The 21,464-nt window shown below is 31.6% G+C and overlaps 1 protein-coding gene across 10 annotated transcripts in view; it reads left to right on the top strand.

Annotated features, from left to right (window-relative positions):
* Positions 1 to 13,412: 13,412 nt before the first annotated feature.
* mtd (TLD domain-containing protein mustard) overlaps positions 13,413 to 21,464 on the top strand; it is a 130,761-nt gene continuing 122,709 nt past the window's right edge. For 5 of the 10 annotated variants that reach the window (XM_077432672.1, XM_077432663.1, XM_077432664.1 and 2 more), the window contains exon 1: positions 13,442 to 13,598. The gene's annotated coding sequence lies outside the window, so the exon portion shown is untranslated. Of the gene's footprint in view, positions 13,737 to 21,464 lie in introns of all 10 variants that reach the window. The other 5 variants (XM_077432667.1, XM_077432671.1, XM_077432668.1 and 2 more) reach the window with 5 other exon arrangements.

The following is a 21,464-nucleotide window of genomic DNA, read 5'->3' on the forward strand; positions in this document are numbered from 1 at the left end:
GTGGAAGATACTAATTAGAAACGTCTGAAATGCGGCTCATTCGGTGTCTTGAGGTATTTCATACTGTACGTGCGCGCACGCGATCAATTATGTTAAAGTTGTGAATCTGAAATAATATTTCAGCACGGGATTTTCAAATTAATTATTTCAGATTGTGATTATATTATTATATGATTTCAGATTATATTCTATTATTTTTCTTTGTGTACAATTTTTGTTTTGAAAGATATATTTTTCTATTTTCTAAACTCATTTCATCTACATACTTACATATGTACATATCAGTGGCGTGCGGTGATTTTTCACCCAGAGAATGTTGTCCAAAACACGATCAGTTTATTTTTTTAAATTTTATTTTATTCTCCAAACATTGTCATATTTATATTTATTAAAATGGCTTTGATGTGTTTTCGTTTTTTATTGAGTGAATATTCAATATTATGTGGGTTTTGGGCTCTTAACAATAATCTTTTTTTCATTACATGGTAGAGAAGCCTTTTGTCCTTTTTAGTACATTTTTAATTAAACAATTCCAATTATTATTAACAACGGCGATAAATCCACTTGCATTGCTACTTTGGCTATCTATATTTAGGGCCATAATGAATATTAATTTAGGACGTAATAAATTACAATAAAAAAATAATTAAGTAAATAACTTGGGACGTAACGTACGAAATATCAATCAACGACTCAAGCGAAAGTCCATACATAAAAATCGAATGAAGTCCATACATACGCCACAGGAGATTTCGCTTCCAGAACAAGTGTCGCGCGAGTGAGACGGCTGTAGAGTCGTCTCATTCGTGTGCATACGCACACGAATGATAGAGTGACAGCTCATTTGTGCGCATGCGCAAAAGATTTGTAGAGAACTTCAGCATATAAGGCGATACGAGCTTGTTGTGAAAAAAGGCTACTGCCTTTCAACGCGGAATTTTGTCAATTTTGACAGACAAAATATCGTATATATCACAATTACGTAATCAAAAATAAATGAAACTAAGAAATTCAGAAAACAAACGGTATGAAAATATTTCTCACGTAAATTTTAAGGGATGCGCAGCATCCACAGCATCCACGGATGGCACGCCACTGGTACATATGTATATTTTTTGCAACGTTGAATAGGGTACAACTAATTAAAGTTGGATGCCATCGTTGAATTCTTGCATCGTATGAGGTCGACCGGGCTGAGTCGGTCAGAGTGTACATATGCACTCTAATATAAAAATAACATGAAATATTAGATTAAAGTCTCACCGGTATATATCGCTCTCATTTCTTTATACACATTAAAGATAGGAAGAAACGCAAAGATGTCAAAAAAAATATATACATTTGCAATACATAGCGTCTCCCGCTATTTATTTTGTGCCTTGGAGACATTCGCTCTTTCAGAATATAATCTCATATATTTATATTTATATACTACTGAATTATTTTGCTTTGAATCCATATGTTGACAATTTTGAATTGAGTAATGGTACAATATTGCAGTCGGCAAAAAAATGACTTAATTTCGATTACTCTCTATTAAACCATTTTTTACAAACCTCCTTTACGTTTCATTAATAGCTTCACTTTTTGAAAAATCGATTGAAAAAAGTTCGGTGATTGACTTGAGGATTAATTTTTGTGACTTTTAAATGTAAATTTTAATAATATTCATTTTTAATCTTGAATATAATCTTAAATTGTAAAATAACTTGTCAATTCAAATGATATCAGGAAAAATTGAAAAAAAAAATTTTTTGCCTATTTTTGGCAACTTAAATATGAATTATTTTTTGACCTTAGCCAATCACGTTTTTGGGGAAAATGTTCAGTTTTTTTCTTATATATTTGCATATTTTTTATTCAATCAATCATTATAAATCACACTAGCAGATTGCTCCAACGCGACGAGTGTGCTATACAGATTAAGAACTATTTATTAATTATTTAAATGGGTATATACCCATTTATTGAATACAACGTCTAATGTCGAACGATAAACAGCCACATAGACATCTATGGACATTTTTTTTTGGCATTTTTTGATAAGCGAAAATTGAGATTCTGAATAACTTGAATTTTTGAGAAAGGGATAAGACAAGGCTACCAATTTGTTTGACCCGTTTCAGTTAAATCAGATAAATTGAAACTTTGAAAGTGGGAAACGATCATGATCACGATGATATTGATTCTTAACTTTTCGAAATTAAATATTTCACAATACAATATTTGATCCAAATACTTGCAATAAATGACTGCGTATATACATATGTATAAAATTAAATTCTATTATGTAATAAGTATAATAAACATGATCATTTCCACTTTATCATACGATGACTATATTTTTAGAGTTTAAATGGTGCCGATCAATGGTTAACCTACTGACCCAGTCATCACACATTTATAGTTGGCCCGCTGTAGGAACAGACTTAGGAAAAACGTACGTGCTGTCTCTTTCATTGCTTATCGTGTAGCAAAGCATTTCGTACAATATTGTATGCTCGAAATGCTATAATCAATCCGCTGTAAAAAGCCACGCATATGCTGTCCTTTTTACCCATATCTGCGTTTTACCCAAGTGTCCCAAGTGTCATTATAAGCGGATGGACAATAACAGACCAATATTCCAGTTTGAAAATTTGAATATTAGGCCCGCTTTAAATGAAGTCGATCCATAAAGCCCTGAATTTGAGGCTATGTCCCCCCTCCCCCCCTCCCGCCTCCAACGAATACAATCTCATACATACCTATGAGAGCATTTTCGATACAAATGTAGGGAAACTAACACAAGATAAAATTTCTACTGCCAGTTATCGGATTTTGTCATAAAATCACTATAAATATTATACACATTAAATGTCGAGAAAATAAAAATAATTTAAAAGGTCAAAATAAAATAATGAAACATTGTTTTAAAAAAAATTACTACCTTTGGTTTACGAATTCCGACCAAAACCTTATCAAATCGTTAATCAAAAAGTTAGTACATAAAGAATACAAATATAAAGTTTCAGCTTGATACGTTCAGGGGCGTGGAAAAAATTGAGTGGTCACAACATTTTTGACTTTTTTTTTTATTTTCATCATGGTGATACAAGGATTATGCTTGAATTTTTTTGTGAGGAGCACACATGTTTAAGTTGTCGAAATAAATAGTGGAAGGAAAATCGAACAAAAGTAAACTGCCACTTCCGATTGATGGATGCTCACCATATTTTATATATAGCATAGTATTAAGCTTAAACTTCTTTATATGAAATTTCAGTTCAAAAACCAAAAGGTTTCTGAGAAAAACATAGAAAATCTCGATTCTCTAGACTAAAATCTACTTCCGGTACTAAAAAAACTATTTCCGGTTGAGGTAAAAATATTATATTCGGATACAAAATTTACAATTTCTATTACACTATTCATTTGTTAATTTGTTTATCTTTATGCACCATTTAATGTAATTTTTATAAAAATCTATAATTGGACTCAGTTGTGATTTTGTTACATTTATCCTTTGTTTTATGCATTTCTACATCTGTTGTTTATTGATTTTTCAATAAATAAATAAATTACACGTAAAAAACTTCTGATTCAGTTAGCGGCTTGGGAGATAATTGAAATCGAAAAATTAAAAAAGGGACCCCTATAAGGGGAGGTACCATTTCCGGTCAACTTAAAAATTAAAAAAAAATTTACATCGTATCGATAACAATTTGAGTTACCGATACTAAGTTTCATGAAAACGTGATCAGTGATCGATTCTGATTTCGAATTTTCACATGATCACAAGACTTCATCTATTGTTACTACGTAGATAGCTAAAGTAAAAGCCACAATTTATGTACCTATTAGTACAATATAAACGAAATTTTAATATATAATATAAATAACATAAATGTGACTTTATATAGTGGTCATCATTCGTAAAGGTCAGAGTTTAATACTTAAGAAGCTTAAATACTCCTATGTAGTTTATTACCACGTCATCAAGTTATATTGTCACTAGTGACAGTTAACAGTCTTCATTTTGATTGTAAATTACTTACGAAAATACACCTGTCTTATTACATTGTTGCAATAAAATGTATTAAATTGACATAATATAGCCATTCAATACGAAAATTAGGCCAATTTATGAATTGAAGTTAATAAAAAAAAAATGTTATTGCAGTGACAGCCCTGCATCTATGATGTCACAATCGAATCAAATTAGGGTGCGTCAACACTCGACGAGATGTCGCACGATCAAATTATTCTATTGAATATTTGACCCGGACCCCAGGACAGGACTCTAAATTGGTTTTCATGGTGCAACGACAAAATCTTCCACTTCGCAAATTTCAATCCTTTGCCGACACGTTTTGATGTTTGCTTGGCCTGAAAATTTTGCATAGAGTAAATAGCAGACAGCAGTACTGTGGTCGGGCAAGCGTGTTGTATGCTTTGATCGGGTCTACCTCACGGGCCGGAATGTGAAATTACCGAAAACGCAAATATCGGAAGGCAAAGAACGAAAATCGAAAGATCTTACGTCGAAAGATAAAAAAGGGTCAATGGTAAACAGTACATACTCACTTAATTTGCGCGAGCAGGATACAACAGGAACAAGAGGAACAGGCTTTTCCTCTAATACGGGAGGAAAAACCAAAAAGCAAAAAATCTGTAAAAATTGCGCATTTTTTTACACTCATATCTCGCAAACGAGCAGAAACGAACAAAAGTCATTGTCATATTTGAATTTAGTGGGTCAAATTTACTATTGACTAGTTTCCGTCCCGGTTAGTAAAAAACGTGATTTTTTGTTGCTCGGTGTAATTTGTGTCTTATATTTCACTTCTCGAGCCAACTTAAAAGGTTCGTTTTTGGGATTTTTAAAGGCATGGTCGATAAAACGATTTTTTTATAGAACCAATCTCACTGTATCTTTTTAATGTATTTTTTGGACCGCACATTTTGATCATTGAAGTTGTTTGGATTTTTTTTATCTATTTCGACCCTCGAAGATTTATCAAAATAATATGAGCCTCATTTATTCCTTTCACTCTATTCCCTTATTTTTGGCAGTTTTCAAGTAAGATGCACTTAAAAAAAACCAAAACAGAATCGAACACAATAATAATACTGATTTTGTATTTTTTTTTACAAGCCTTAATTAAGAAGCATGACTAAATAGGGCTGAACAATAGAGGAATTTCTATTATCTAAGATGCAATGTAGGTAAAATCTGTTTAAAATACCCGAGTGTTTTCAGTCAGTGGCCTAATACATCTGTCCACGGCTGTACAAGTGAACGCACTGTTGGCAAAGGAAAATGTTCCAACCGATTTTCCAAAATAAAATCTCATAAAATTTACGACAAAATCAACACCCCATCATTCGATTTAACAATACAAAATTTAACAACCACTTGAAACGAGATGAGATTATTCAGACCCCCATCGTGTAAACACATTAACATCGCACATTATTGCAATGTTTACTCAGCAGACGATACAGGAGGCGTCAGATACGTCATCACCGCGATCGGTGTGGATTTCACAGATTATAAATATTTTTTGCATTTAATCAATTGAACGACGGCCTTGACATTTGACATACGGCTTAACACGAGCGTTAAAAAAGTTTATTGTATGTGTACGAGTAGTCCTTTGTGCCACATATGTACGTTCAATGATTCCTTTCACGGAGCGTTTTGTACGATTCCTCTCGGGTGTGCATTTCAATGGGTAGCTCATCGTATTTATTGTGATTCTGTATAGAAATTGTGTGCAATATACTCTTCTAAGATTTCAATATTCGTTTGTGAACGGAGTTTTCGACTTTTCGAACGTGTGTGCGTGTGTGTGTGTGTGTATGTGTGCTTACACCCGAAAAGTGCCGTAAAATCATCTCTCCTGCGAGAGGGTTTTCGCAAATCGTGTTCTCGTGAAACGTGACGCAATTTCGCATTTTACGATTGTTCTTTTACGACTTTAACAAGGTATATGACCGGGATACCGACTCGAACAATTGCGGCTGAAATGTTACCCCGGTGCGTTTATTATATCTTTGGTGCGTAACGTTAAGGGCTCGAACAAGATGGACGCGTGCGATGCTTTACTTTTCATGGGGTAAAAGTGGACGATGTTTTTTGCTGAAGTGGATTTTATGATCGCGTGTCTATGCTGTGTATGCTCCAGAGGCTTTTCTGTGTGTGTGTGTGTTGATTGGTTCAGAAAGGGTCAGTGCTTTTGATTGAGAAGTGTCGGTTGTGAAGTCTGATAGAAGTCTCGAAGATTTCGATAATGTCTGAGTACTCATGTATATAAGTGTTGGAACTTTCTTTGTTTGTATATATCTAATCTTCTTTTTTTGAGAAGTTTCATATACGTAAAGTATTTGGGATATATTTTAAAGATGACTAAAAAAATATGTACGAATAGAGATATGTTAGATGATTTTCAATCTTGGTCTGGAAAATCTAGGGTAATCGAAAACATATGTTATGACTTAAGATTAAAAAATTAAGTGTTTGAAAATGTGTATTATTTTATAATTTTTCATTAGAAGGCTATCTATATATTTTGATTTAAGTAAAATTTGATTAAAACATAAAGAATGTATGTACACACATATGTACATATGTATGTATGGACTTAGGCTTGAAATATATTGATATTTTATGTATGTATGTATGTATGTTTTTATTTTTTTAAATTAATTAATTTCTTTATTTAAGAATACTTCGGGAGTGTGGCAAAGCCGATGGTCCCGAAGGGGTGTGATAATCTTACAGTAGTACAGAAATAAAAATGTTAAATACTAGTTGTTTTACCCGGCTTCGCTCAGTATTTGTAATATAAACATTTAAATATTAATTTGTTTTTTTATTAAATTTATTTGAATCGAAAAAAATATAATATTCAACCAATTGAATTGTCGTCAAATAAACTTTGTATTGTTTACAAAGTTCCCAACTTACATACGATGTCTCTTTCAAAATTATATTAGATGATAATGAAAAAAAAAATCAAAATTTTATATGTAGCTTAAAGTATGTACGTACACAAGTCAGATTTAATTCTATGAATATATTTTTAATTAGTTTTATTGCCTTAAAATTCTCAGAAATTTCCGAGAAAAATGTCTACAATGTAAAAATAAAATGTGGTTGTTCCACTTTGGTGTGTCTGAATTTGACTCATAAATCCTTAAAGGTTCGTTTATATCAGTACAGCTCAACCTGGCAGTATTCTTTAGTACTATATGGACACATTTATACTATGTTTCGTAATTTGTTAGTGACGTATCTTAACAGTAGCAACCGACACGATCTATTCATATTATATAGCATTACCTGTCACCGAAACGTATCAAGCAGAACCGGTTTTATTTGGGCAATGTGGAAATATTTACGCATGACGTGACGTCATAATGGCGAGTGCTCCCATAATAACGAAAGTGCTGCCATTTTCGTATGATATTTTCGGAAACGTCATATTGTGACAATATTGTCTCAACGATACGACGCAAGCAATATTACGCTGTATCGTCGTGCTCTGTAATGTATACTTAAGCCGATTTTGCCTTGCACTCGTTCAAAACAATTAGTGTGAACGTGCCGAAAACAGGCGGTGCTGTATAGTATCAATATAAGTAGTCTTTTTCGTGCAGTGTTATGCCGAGCTGTTGTGCGCAGTGCTGGATAATATAAACAGACCTTAAGGCTTATTATTAACGAAATACTATATATATTATAATTATTTTTATTTTAATCTCAAAAAGGTTTTTTCTCAATAGCGATTTTTTACGATTATTTCATATAATAAAGTAATGAAATAATTAAAATTGTCTTCAGTGAAAGCCATCTGGTTTACAAAATTGCTTTTGATATGAAATAATTTAGTGTGACCTTACTACATTAATATCAAATATTAAATTGCTGACATTCTTTTTCATGTATTTTTTATATTAATACGAGACCTAAAATAGTTCACGCATACATTTATGTCATGTAATTTACCTATCTACATGCATATGTACATATGTATATACCAGTAGCATGCCGTCATTGATGACTAGAGGACTAGGCTAGTTCCTTTCAATTACAGTAAATTCAAATCGTTGTCCATATAGATATTTTCCATTCGGATTAGCGCTCTGAACTGAAATCGGCATAAACTGAAATGGTGGTAATGGATTGTTATGGTATGGTCCGTCGCGTCGTTTGCTTGCACAGACTCGACGTCTCAATTCTGTTCCCTTGTACTTGTGGATTGTTACGTATGGGCGTACCGTCGAAGACAACTTTTTTTTAATTTACTCGTTCCTCTAAGCATTTATGGATTATTTACTATTTTTTTTATTAAAAGAATATTCTTATTTGTGTCTTTTTTTACTAATTTTGTTATAACACATATTTATACAGAATTTTTTGAGTACAAAAAATAGCAAGGGACTCGGCTCGCGAAACGATTCCCTCTGAACAAATCAGTGCAAAATGCGCGGAAATAAATAACGAGGAATTCAGTATCATTTAGAAAATTAAGTTTTGAAGAAAAACAATATGTTATTAAGAAATATCCTAAGTAACCTACTTATGTAGGCTACTCAGGATATATGTATATGTTAGCACTAAATGAAAAATTAGATTTTTCCCTTTAAGGCAGATTATTATAATTAAAAAATTTATATGTATTTTTTATCATACCTTTTAATCCCCTGATATAAAAGTCACGGTATATTCATAAATATATTAATAAAGGAATGTTACTTACTGAGAAAATTGGAAAATTCAGACACCAATTTGATAGTTTATTTATGTATAAAATAGCCCACCAAACGACTAAATTATTATTTAGCGTTAATTTTTAATATTTTCTCCACAATTTATGCAATAGTATGACTCAATCATTCAAATATGTCATAAGTCCATTTAATTAACTCGATCTCATTGTTCGTCCAAAATTTAACACATGCAAACTCATTTATATGTAATGAAGCGTGCGAACGTTAATTATTTCAATGAATTAATCATTTTCATATACATATGGTATTACACGGTAATTTAAAATGTTGAAAAATTAATGTGTTTATTTATTCGCCTGATATAATCAAACATCAACTTTATCAATAACCATAAAGGGTCAGATATAAATATACATGTACATATATATATTATATGTATATTCAAACGATACGATAAAAAATCTCCTCGAACTTACGCATAATTTAATTTAATAAAATTATTTAAAAACAACACACACCGCATGACTAATACCCAGTTTTATTTTGAGACAGATAAACAAGATTTGCGCAATTTTTCCCCACATTGTATCGCTAATGTTTACACGCAGCATCATTGCTCTTTGTTTGAGCTGCGAATTTATGTAGAATAAGAAAAATTAAACATTGCACATTCGCACGTCACTGCCATATAAAATACATACATATGTACATACATATAATATATATGTAATTAAGTATTTTATATTATATATTTTAGGTCTATTACTTTGACTTCGTATTACATATGCGTCACACGTCTCCCATCTTTGAAGCTCGGTTTCAAGGCTTCCAATAATTGTCGATTCGATCTTGTCTAAACAAGGACACGTTTCAGACATGGCATTGAACATATCAAAGGTGAAACTGTGTACGGAAACAAACCAAAGCATTATGTAGTTTGGGGCAACGTCCTTCACGCATCGTCTTGTATTGCGCGCTACATTACTCCCCCTCTTTCTGCTTATAATAAATATACGACTTATCTTTTGTGTGATTTTCTTTTCAATTTCAATGCTAGATTTTACCTTATTATTGATTTTATATTTTTATATTCAGATGTATAAATATGTATATAAAAAAATTGACACACGTTTTATCATATTCAGGGCCAACAACATTGGGGGGGGGGGGGGGGGGATTTTCCAGAACCCGTGCTATTTGAAGGGCCCCGATTCTGAAAAAAAAATCATAATAGAAAATATTATGTATGTATATATCCTATACTCGCTGGATATGTACGTACATATTTATTTATTTTTTACATATATACCAGGAAGGCCTTACAGGTAACCCCAATGCGCCTTCCTGACCAATTACAAATATTGCAACATTTCTTTTATTATACAAGTCGCTGAATTACGAGACACTGAAAAACTCGCAAATTAACGAGACATCTATGAATTGTACATACATTTTATTTTACATTAATCAATCTCAAATAGTGGTGACATAGTAGGTAGGAAGGATATTTTAGCCAATTTTACCGGGAACCGTTTCAACAATTAAATCAGAGAAAATTGGCAAACTCTGATAGGAAACGATCGACCTGGAGTCACAAATATCCAGGTCTGATCAGCAGCACTACAGATATACTCTGAAAAATTATTTTCAATCGAGATCAGCTCATGGGATCGAACCCGGCACCTCTCGACGCTAAGCTAAAGCTTAAAGACCGAGCTATGCTGCTGGCTAATATGTATGTATATATGTTCCAGTGATATCATACTAGTAAAAGTGTACTTTCACTGTTTTTCCCAAAGTACACTCTCATTGGGCTTTAGGGATTTCATATTCCGAATACTTTTACTTTTGATACTTCTATTGTTATTGTGTCTTCTTCTTCTACCCGCAACAAAAGTTTTTGATGATATTATACTGACTTCTGCAGTTTGTCCAAATACAGTTTCATATGGAGACCGTTTGATATCTGAATGGGATTTATTATGTTTTATTAATTGGACTGACCTCAATCCTTTCTTCCAATTGATGCTGCTATGATCTAGCATCCAATTTGACAGCGTGTTTTCAATGTCCTGATTTGTGTGAAAGTATGCTTCCACCGACTGGGTTTGTGAAAGTATACTTCTACTAGTGAAAGAATAATTAGACTAGGGAATACAGATTGACTGTAACATATACACATGAATGTAATGTTAGAAAGGCTATCTTAATCAATAAAATACACCTTCTTTTTGAAAAGTAAAATTGATTTTGCTATTTATTTAATACAATTTCGACAAAGTGGATTTTCCAGGGTGTCATTTTCAGTTTGAAAAATTTTGATTTCATAACAAATATAGGCATTTTTAAGTGCTTAATCATTCAAGATTTTGATTCTAACCATGCATATTACGCATGAATAAAATACAATAATGAAAAGGAAACAAAACTAAAATTTGTTTAACTTAAAAATTAAAAAAAAGAACATCTACGGTCCCAAATTTAACAATCCGTCAACTAAACTATCATGCACGTATATTTTAGATTAAACAAATTCAAGTTGATTGTAATCTGGCTATGTAGATTGAAGTCTAGAAAAAAGGTCGAGAATTATTGCTTTCCCAGAGCAGGGGCTCACTCTCGACGGTCCTGATTATATTAAATATTTTCTTTATCCAGGTGCGTTTCGTATGTAATAAAAAAAATGGTGACAGTGCGCCATTATTCTAAACATCTGTTAGATAAAATGATGTTTATCTGTAATTCAAGATTCATAGAATTTTCATGGGTGAAACGTATCTGTATGTATATTTTTATAAATTTTAAATAATGTTATTTAATCATCTATTTGATGTCGTCACGATGATATATGTACATAAAAAAACATGTATGCTCTATATTGCATTCTTTATTCTATATTCGATTTTAGGAGGCCGTACGACCGTCCACTTTTACAAGTTTGTATTATCTTCACTCTGTTAGTTCAGTGACATTCTTAACCGTCAAAAAAATGTGATCTGATTTTGAACCACTTCTACTATTCAGGTCGCTTTGATATCTTACCGACATACGGTTAGCTATTATCTATCATTGAAGTAAGTTAATGTCTCCGACATGATGCTAGAGAAGTTAACAAACTCATTATTTTTATTCCTATCTCATTCTGATGAGTTTATGAGGTTATATTTTAGATTAACATTACCACCGTGGGCGTGGGTCTTTAGAGTTTGTTGCTTGCCTAATTATATGGCGCATGACGACATAAATACAAAATTATTGCTGTCGTAATACACAGCTCATATATATGTATGTATATTGGAATTATATTAAATTTCTTCATGATTTCATTTATATATATATTATTTTATTTTGCATAGATATACATATACCAGGAAGGCCTAACCGGTAGATCCCAATGCGCCTTCCCAGACAATTAATTAAAAAATTGCAACATTTTTATTATATAAATCGCTGTCTTCTGAGAGGCTGAAGAACAAGAAATTAACAAATAATTAATTAATTAATTATAGCTATAAATTATAATTATAAATCCATAGCGACATGTATGGAATTACACTTGTACATAAATAAAATATAGATATTTCTGACATAGCGTGTAGGATGATTTTTTCCAATTTGATGGAGGAACCATTTCAACAATGATCAGATAAATTGGCAAACTCTGATAAGAAACGATCGACTCGGAGTCGCAAAGTTTGATTAGCAGTATTAAAGATGAGCACGGGATTGAACCCGGCAACCTCTTGGTACTAAAAATAAACGCAACCACCAAGCTATACTGCTGGCCGTGTGAGCCGTTATATATGAAAGTGGCGGAAGTCCAATTTTCAGTTCTAAAAACACTATTTCTGTTTGACTTAATTTACAAATTTTTATTTATTTACACTTACTTTTATTCGGTATGTCCATAATATCGGAAAAACAGAATAAATGTATTACAGGATGCTATTATTTTTATTAAATATTGTTAAACGCAAATAATTATATTTAATGTATATTGGCTACTGGCTAATTATATTTAATGTGTATTAGTAACGGCTCATATATTAGCTACTGGCAACATAGGGTTAAGGAAAATGAAAATAAAATTTAATAAAAAAATCATTTTGCACAATTTATTTTATATAAAATTGGCGCAATCAAATATTCAATCTACCTACGAAATCTTTCATATTATTTTTTGTTTCGTAATTTTTAATGCAAACATTTTTTTATACAGTTCATTTATATTGCTTAAAACTTCTTATATGTATTTTCGATTTTACTAGTAGTATTTATATTGAAAGTACATACATACATAGTTGAAAGCCACATAATTGGATTTTATCTCCGAAGGACATACATGAATCCAATATCAAGCATGTTAACGATCGATAAATTGCAATATATGACTGAGATTCGCGCCATACTTTTCAGCACTAAACGTCAAACCAAGTCTAGCGTAAACGCAACAATGCACCGCATTTTCCCACGCTTCCATTGTATACGCTTTTTTCAAACTTGCAGAATATACGATTTCGATTTAGACTAAAGTTGAAAAACCGCACTAAACCGTGCATATTTTAAAGACACTGAACGAGACTGCGGCTACGGCACCCCCTCAAAGTCGTGCTTCTGGCCGTCAGCTGTTCTCTTCTTCAACACTCGTTCAAATATCTGGTTATGTACGTGTGTGTGCCGGTATATGCATACGGGGATTATATATTTTTTTCTTTGTGTTATTGATTGCGGCGAGCCACGAGCCGGCACTGGTCGTCAGTCTCGCGCCAACTACAGCACGATCTGGTGTACTCGCGCTCTGGCCCGCTTCGTATTTCGCGTATTATCGTGGCGGTTTGGTTTAGGATTTAAGTTGAACCTGTGTCGTTTGGTTCATTAGGGTATGTAGAATGGTTTTGTCGAACTTCCGGTCTTGTTCTTCCGTTTGTTATCCCGTTGGATTAACCTGTTACACGCGACCGGTGTGCAGCGCAGCGCCAGAAAAAAAAGCAAAAGAGTCGTGTCTTATGTTTTGTGTCGTAAAAAAATGATTTTTTATTTATTTTTTAAGCGTACATATGTACGTGCATGTTTAAAGTGATATTTATCTTTAATCGATTCTTTTAAATGAATAAATAAATGAACAAATAAAACGTATTCGGATCAAGTATCAAAGTGCTACATATGTATATATGTAGATATGTATAGTTAAAGTTACACATATGTATATATATATATATATATATATATATATATATATATATATATATATATATATATATATATATATATATATATTGTTTTAGCAATGCTTAGAATAAGTTTAAATAATGTGTAACCTATTTCGGTTACGATTTTTTTATATTATAACGAAACATATAATATAAAAAAATCCGAATTTGTGAATACAATCTGTAGAGGCAAAGCTTCATATGTATTTTAGATATTCAATTTTTTTAGTATTCAAATTTTTTGTTTACCTACTTTGTATTTTTTTAATCAAAACATATGTAAATACTATGATTGTCACTTCTGTTACATTTGAATGTCAGAATAGTATGAATATTTATGTAAAATGTATCAGGTAGTTGATATTTATTGATTTTTTATTTAACAAATTTAATATTAGAGGCAAAGTATTTATTATATTCTGATCATCATTTTAATTAAATTCGTGCCAGTGTGTTATATTATGTAATATTTGACGAAAAATTTAATTTGGAATTCTCTTATGCTTAATTAATTATTTTGGATATTTCGCGTGTTTTGAATCTTTTACATAATAAATATGTGTATTGAATTTTTTATGCTCTAAATTCCGAATAAAATTATTATTGTCGTTAAATTATTATCGCGCACCTGATAATTTCATACTAAAAGAAAAACTAATAAATACATACAAAAAGTACATAAGTATATATTTTAAGTGAAGTTTCACATTTTTTTGTGAAATAACGATTTCTATGCATCCGCTGTTATTTATCAATCAATTAAAAACGTTATATGAACATACGCAGTCTGATAGAAGAAACATCGATTTACGTAATTGCGTTATTATTGAATTTGATATACTCTATCGACCTTAATATATAAAAAAAAATGTAAATAGCTGCTTTCAAAACGACTCGCAATTGATTACATGCTATTGAAAATTTTTAAACGTGACAAATTTGTCGTATTTATGACAAATGTCCGATTTTCAAATCGATTGGAAAAAAACAGGTCGTCATGAATAATATCGCGTATCAAAAGCCTATATATGTATTTCACTTGTCGTTCAATCTAATTATTCGTACCATTCATTATAATTCGATATCGATTAACGTTTCATTATTATACCACATAAAACCGCTCAAATTATTAATAATCGAAAGGTCTGTTTATATTATCCAGCACTGCAAATCTAAAGCTTAGCAAAATACTGCACGGAAAATACTACTTATTTTCATACTATACAGCACCACTCGTTTTCAACACGTTCATACTTATTTTGGCCGAGTGCAAGGCAAAATCGACTTAAATATAAATTACAGAACGCGAAGATACCGCGCAATATTGCTTGCATTGTATCGTCGAGTCAATATTGTCACAATATGACGTTTCCTTGGCAGCACATTCTTTAATACGGGTGCACTTGCTACTATGACGAGTGAATATTTCCACAGTGGCTAAAGAAAATCAGTTCTGCCTGATGCAATTAGGTGACATGTACTGCTGTATAGTATGAATAGATCGTGTCGGTTATTGCTGTTTTGATGCGTTACTTACACATTACAGAATATATTAATGTGTCCATATAGATTGTACTGCTGTTTACGTGTAGTTGCCGACTTAAGTTTAGTATACATAACTGAACCTTAAATATTATAAAATAATATTAGTGTTAGTTTTATTTTTATTTTTGCTTCATAATTCGTATTTTTCCAATATTAAGTATAATATAGCGCGATACGTTATCAAATTTCATATTTTAACTCTTCGAATGTGAGGTTTTGTGCTATAATTCTTTTTTCTTGTATTATATAAATTCCATCCATCATTTTCGTATAAAAGTAGACGTTTATCCAATGCTTAGTTCGTCGGTGGATTATGATAGAATAGAATTTTTCAGCCACACTGCAGATAAGTTATCTCGGTTTGTTTGCATTTTTTTTTCAACCAAATATAATCGGAAAGTATGCTATTCGAATTACTTTTATTATATGTAGTAGGAAGCTGGACTGAAATTTCAATTAAATGCAAAATAAATTAATTGCGGAATCGGATTGTATGATATTGTGAGTCAATTACCACTGATAGTGGACGTTGCAAATTGTTTTAATTAATTTAGATTTTTATACGTATCAATTATAATGCTCGGATTTGCAATGAATGAAAATAGAAATTTTAACGGGATGCGTGCAATTTTTTTTTTGCTTTTCGTCGTGTGACGCTTTGTTGCAGTGGCGTACGGTAGATTGTATTTTATCTTTTTTTATGTAAATAGCGATTATTGTTTACACTCGCGTAAGAATGGACGTGATGCAGTCAGACAGATGCAGATGATTTGAACCGGTTTAAATATATATTTTATTATGCACCGCGCGTTTCCCCTTCTTAGTTGCGAAATGCATTTATAAACTAATTTACGTCTCGTTTGAGAATATCATTCTTAAATGGCTGTTTGCAATTTTAAAAGGACTGCTCGTCTCGCTCAAGACGAAACGTGTTGACTCAGTGATGTTCACTTTGAAATAATAGCATTTTATCTTTTTAAATTTCTCAGTTCAACGACTGCGAAAAAATAACGCGAAGAAAGAGGATCTTTCACCCGAGAGAGTGCACTTTGTTTATTTTTTCGCACATGTTTTGCATCAGCGTATTCCTGACAGTGAGAATAAAATCTTAATAAAATCTTACATTTTCAAAAATATATATTTTTCAGCTTAAATGGAGACGTTTTGATCATGACGTACATTCTGTCAGATGAGTAAGTGCCGTTAATCAAGTCATTGTCTCCACACATCAGAGCTCAACAACCAAAATCGTCATTTTAAAATCATGCTCAATTGTTATTTGATTTGGTAAATAATATAACACACATTAGATAATATATTTGTTTACGCTTAAACTATCTGTAGCATTTTATCTCATGCTTATTATACAATTATGTAGATTGAAAAATTATAATTTGTTTTCTACTAATATATATGTATAATATTTGCCATTTCCATTGTAAACATTGATTGTTTGTTTGACGGATTTAATTTAATCGCTATAATATACATACATATGTATATATAAAAACGGACGTGATGTATGTGGGTATGTTTGTGAATATGCATATATGTGGTGGACGCGTGGAAAAGTATGGAGATTTCAAAATAAAAAAATTTAGTATACCATGAGTATACTTTATACGTAGTGATGTGGCGTGACGACTGATCGGAGACGCGGGGAAGCTGGGTAGCGGGACAGCGGGTACCGGAATGTCTGACATGTGCTCCTGATATTGAGCGAGAATGGGTGGCCTCAGCGTCAGATGCTCTGCGCTGGAGCGTCCACACATACACATATCCACGAAGAAACACACATTCGCTCATCATTTCGAACGGATGAACGGGTTGGATCGGCGATTTTACGATTAATACGTGCGCGCGCCCATAAATTACCTTACATTATATGTATATATATATATATATATATATATATATATATATATATATATATATATATATATATATATATATATATATTTTATTTTATTTTATTTTATTTTACATATATACCAGGAAGGCCTTACAGGTAAATCCCAATGCGCCTTCCTGGCCAATTACAAATACAAATGCAGCATTTTTTTATTATAAGTCGTTGAATTGCGAGACACTGAAAAAACTCGCAAATTAACGAGACATCTATGAATTGTACATAAATTTTTATTGTACATCCATCAAATTTCAAATAGTGGTGACATAGTAGGTAGGAAGGATTTTTAGCCAATTTTTTTTTTCCGGGAACCGTTTCAACAATGAAATCAGAGAAAATTGGCAAACTCTGATAGGAAACGATCAACCTGGAGTCACAAATCCAGGTCTGACCAACAGCATACTCTGAAAAATTCATTTTCATTCAGGGATAGAACCCGGCACCTTCTTGACGGTAAGCAGAAGCTTAACGTCCGAGCTATGCTGCTGGCTATATATATATATATATATATATATATATATATATATATATATATATATATATATATATATATATATATATATATATATATATATATATATATATATATATATATATATATATATATATATATATATATATATATATATATATATATATATATATATATATATATATATATATATATATATATATATATATATATATAACATATTTGAATTCGTGTATCAATTCCTTTTCGAAGCCATCCATTGAAATCAACGGGCACAACACAAGTAATATATAATACATTTCGTGCCGTATTTGTATGCATGGTGTGAATTAAACAGACATTGTTATGTTCGTATAAATAAATACGTATTGAAAATAAAAGGTCAAGAATGAAGGTGTAGTTTAGTCATGTTTGCATTGTTGCATATTTAAGACTTGGTTCACTTTCGCGCTGTTTTTAATCATCGAGCTTTCTCGAGACTGTCCAATTTGAAAATTTATATCGAGGACATAAAGAGGCGAAATTTTTACGGCGCTTCTCAGGGCTCTGGAGTTCTGAACTTGAAGTCCACTCAGACTAAGTGGTCTTAAAGCTCCTCGCTTTAATAATAAGCATTTTTTTCTTAAATAAATTACCGTTGAGGTGGAAAGAGGTCAATAATTTCAATTATGACGTCTTCAATGCGGCCGTTCGATGCTGAAGTCAAATAATTGGAAATATATGAATATACATACATAATTTGTATAGTAAGAAAATTATATAATAAAGTTTGCTAAATTGAAAAAGTTCGAACTTCGTATATGTATGTATGTATGTACATATGTATATTCGGTGCATTATATTTCATCATTGTTTTGAAACTCTTTGTTTTAAATGTGTAAGGTTTTGAAGTGCCTATTGAGTAAAACAATGGTAGTACAACAAATCCATATTAAATAGAAGCCACACCTGGATGTGAAGTTACCCAGATGGTTTATGAAATATAGCATGTACAATATGTATTGTAATTTTAATTATATAGAACACTGATATGATTCGGAATTTAAATTCAGAAAACGAGTATTTTTAGGGTTGTAACTTGATATTGTGCAATATTCATTAAAAACTTTTGGATATATAATACTGACTTACATACATAATTACAAAGCGACATGTTCAAACAGCATTTTACGGTCTGAGGGGTGCTGAAAATATTCCCCTGCATTTTTTATATACATATTTTTTTTTTAACATCTGTGCGTTGTTTTGATTATAATATAATTCAAAGGACACGCTTTTAAAAGTGTTGATTGGAAACTCTTCAAAAGTTTACACAATTAAAGCAGCTGCTTAATTGGGTCAACGTGTTTAGTCCCAATTAACAGAAATCTATTGTAGTCAGTGTGTATGAAAAGTATTGTGTTTTGAACATTCGATTTTAAAAAAGTATGTAAGGCAATTTTAATTGAATGAATCTACTGAATCTTTCAAGCAAAAACGGTGCTTCTGCTGAAATACATACATATATGATATATCATGTGGATTAGATTATTAATGAAAAACTATAAATATAATACAAATTTAGCCAGCAGTATAACTTGATGCTAACTACGAGAGGTTGCTGGGTTCGATCCCCTGGTTGACCTCGATTTAAAAGAATTTATTCCGAGTATTTCTGTTATGCTGGTGGTTAGATTTAGATATTCGTGACTCCAAATCGATCGTATCCTATCAGAATTAGCCAATTTATCTGATTTTGGTGTTGAAATGGTTCTTTATCAAATTGGCAAAAGGCATAAATATAAAATTGGGTCCATCGGCTATGTCACCTTTTCCAAATATTAAACTAAAATAATAATTAAGATAGGACAGTGTTATGAAATGATACAATCAGTTCCGCTTTACTTCAAAACTGACCTTCACTATCCTAGTGGTTAAAATATAGAATATCAATATGACAAATTGTACAGATACTGAATATCCCAATTTAAAATATCAAAAATGTAACGTTCATTTCTACTTGTATAATATTAGTCAGTGTATAAATTGTGTGTCCCACTTTTTTAGTACGTGTTTATACTAATATAACATATTCTGCATTTATAAAATTCATAATATTGATATTATGTATTTTGATACGAACCCCATCCTCTCTTCATACTTATTGCTTGTTACTCAACAATTAAATTTCCGACCTTCCAACGGCCCTGTTCAATAGAAATGGTAGAATACACTCACATCAAACCGGAGCATAATCACTAGCTAAGCGATTGTTTATCAGTAGAGAGGTCATGGGTTCAAATCCCGGCCGGAATCGATGATTACGAACTCTCGTCTATCTAAGATCTGAATGCTTATTAAATCCAGGTTGACCGTGGACTGTTGGAGTTTCCAATTCCAATTAAAACTTGTGACATTTCCAATAAAATCCGCAACCTTTCTCGCTCTCGAAAATTCGACTATAGTTGATCCGCTGTAGAAAGACACTTAGGAAAAACTTACGTGCTGTCCCTTACACAGCCTCTCGACCAATAGCTTTCGAGCAGACAGTAAAACATTGTACGTGCGGAATGCTATTGGTCGAGATGGGGTGTAAGGGATAGCAGTGCGTTTTACCTAAGCGTATTTCTACAGTAGATGGACTATAATTCAAATTTGTCGATTATTGCAAGCATTCCTATGCTTACGGTTTGTAATTAATATATGATATGTACATATATTGTGTAATGCTATTTAAGATAACCATTGAGTTGATTTAGGGTGACCTTTCATGTCATTAAGGTATATGTACATATATGGATAAAATGATCGCTAGGTATTTTAACAAGGATGAATTTAAATTGAATTGTGTGTCCATCTGCTGGAGAAAGACAAGGGTAAAACGTACATGCTGTCCCTTACACATCATCTCGACCAATAGCATTTCGCACTTACAATGTTCTATCGTCTGCACGAAATGATTTCGGTGGACGATAGTTAAATTTGTCGATTCTTGCAAGCATTCATATGCTTACGGTTTGTTGTTAATACAGGTTTTTCATTCCAAATTGACCCTTTTTTATTTCAAATTGACCCTTTTTTATTTCAAATCAACCTTTTTCATTTCAAATTGACCCCTTTTAAATGTCAATTTGAAATTAATCTTGATTGAAATGAATAAGGTTCAATTTGAAATGATTAAGTGTCAATTTGTAATGTAAAACCTATGTATGTATATATGATATCATTAAACCTTTTTCATTTCAAATTGACCCCTTTTCAATGTCAATTTGAAATGATAAAGTGTCAATTTGTAATGACAAACCAATATATGTTATGTATACCTACATTGTATAATTTAATTAATACATACATATATGTATGATATGTGTATCTACATTGTATAATTTTTTTCTCTTATCTATAATACATACATATATGCGAAATTTTTAAAATGGTTTATCTTTTAATAACTATATTTTATTGTCGTTTGTAATTAATTAAACTGTAAATTTCCCAAAAATAAATAAATAAATAATGCAATTTGAGTTAGCCATTGCGTTGATTTAGGATGATCTGTCATGGTATATATGAAAAAAAAAAGATATTATTACGCTAGATATTTTAACAAGGATGAATTATAGTTAAATTG

The sequence above is a fragment of the Arctopsyche grandis genome, chromosome 6 (assembly GCF_051622035.1).
Source record: "Arctopsyche grandis isolate Sample6627 chromosome 6, ASM5162203v2, whole genome shotgun sequence".
NCBI lineage: Eukaryota > Metazoa > Arthropoda > Insecta > Trichoptera > Hydropsychidae > Arctopsyche > Arctopsyche grandis.